The sequence below is a fragment of the Cervus canadensis genome, chromosome 7 (genome assembly GCF_019320065.1).
Source record: "Cervus canadensis isolate Bull #8, Minnesota chromosome 7, ASM1932006v1, whole genome shotgun sequence".
NCBI classification, from domain to species: Eukaryota; Metazoa; Chordata; class Mammalia; order Artiodactyla; family Cervidae; genus Cervus; species Cervus canadensis.
In genome coordinates, this window is record NC_057392.1 from 72,153,683 (window position 1) to 72,155,339 (window position 1,657).

The following is a 1,657-nucleotide window of genomic DNA, read 5'->3' on the forward strand; positions in this document are numbered from 1 at the left end:
CCTTGCCTAAATTCATTGAGAATAGGAGTATTAACCAATGCTAGAAATGTATCTACAATAATACGTTTTCAAGACAAGAGTTCTGAATAGGGCTGAAGTAATAGGCCCATTAGACAAGTGACCTAAGATACCGTGGGCCACCAGAATGCTTTAGAACTGAGTGACTGAGTCAGTTTTTAAAAATTACCTAGGAGTTTTACTTTGTATTTCTTAAAATCCATTTAGACATTTGGGTTTTTAAAAATTATGCCATACTTGTAAATACATAAGGAGAAAAAAGCAAAAAGTGATTAAAGCATTTTAAAAACTTCTTTACATTTAGAGTCAGCCTTCTGAATCATATTTTTAAAATATATTTTAATTTAAAAAATTTTAAAAACTCACAAAACATAAAATTTAACATCTTAACCATTTCAAAATCTGCAGTTCAGTAGTGTTAAACATACTCACATTGCTGAACAACTGATCTCCAGAGCTTTTTTAACTTACAAAAATAAAACCTTGTATGCATTAAGACAACTCCCAATTTTCCTCTCCTCCAAGTCCTGGCAACCACTGTACAATCTGTTTCTATATATTTGATTCCTGTGGAATCATATAGTATTTGCCTTTAGGTGACTGGCTTTTTCCTCTTACATTCTCAAGCTTCATTCATGTTGTAGTATGTGTCATGCTTTTTAATGAAATAAGTTTTGAGAAGAAAGAGAAACACATTTCCCCTTAACAAGCAACACTGAAAGTATGATTCACTCTGAAAACATTGGATCAAAATTATAAGGCCTTTGAAAGCATTCCTTGAAAATTTTAAATAAACATTAAGCCAAAACCTAAGGATGGGGAAAAAAAAAAAAAAAGATATTCCTCACTTTTGAAAAAATAAATGAAAACCACTTAAAAGTAAGAGAAATAATGTGTCAAACATGTATCATCCTTGGGGTTTCATGGCAAATAGCCTTACCAACTTATAATACAGTAAATTATCAACAATAATTACTCAGCTAAATGCCAGCCATTGGTTTTCCCAAAGAGCTTTTAAGTGAATGCCTCCGATTCTGGGAGAAGAGGCAAAACCTCGGTTTTCTTTTGTGGCTATAGTCTAATTATGTTATGATCTGAAAAGTTCCCCAAATTCAGTTTCCAGGAGTTGTTTACCTTCGCAGTGTCAAACCCAGCACAGAGACGAGGGGGAAGCCAGACTTAAAGCTTGAGTTGCTGTGAGAAATCCTGAGAACTTGTTCAAGTTTGTATATAAAGAGGAATTTCCCAAAGACATTTTGAAAACACTTCTTTTCTAAGCATGAGCATGGTAACCCACAGCTTACCCCACTATGTATCAAGAAATAGGCGGGTGCTTTCCCCTTTGCTCCCACAAGCCCGCCTTCCTCGTACTTGGGACTTTTCTGATTCCCTGGTGCCTCTCAGAAGCTTTCTTTTCCTTTCTGCTTTCCTCGTTCCCCACTGTGTGTTATTTCCTCTGTGTAGTTTCTAGCCCTCCCTGGCTCCCGGCCCTTCCCATTCGAGGACATGAGTGTCCTCGTGTACACAGAGAGCCCAGCAGGGCCTCACCAGCTGGGTGGGGTTTCATGCGGGTAAATGACCACATCCTGGAGCACCACCCCGCAGGGTTTTCTTAAGACTTGGGAGTTGAAGTCACAAC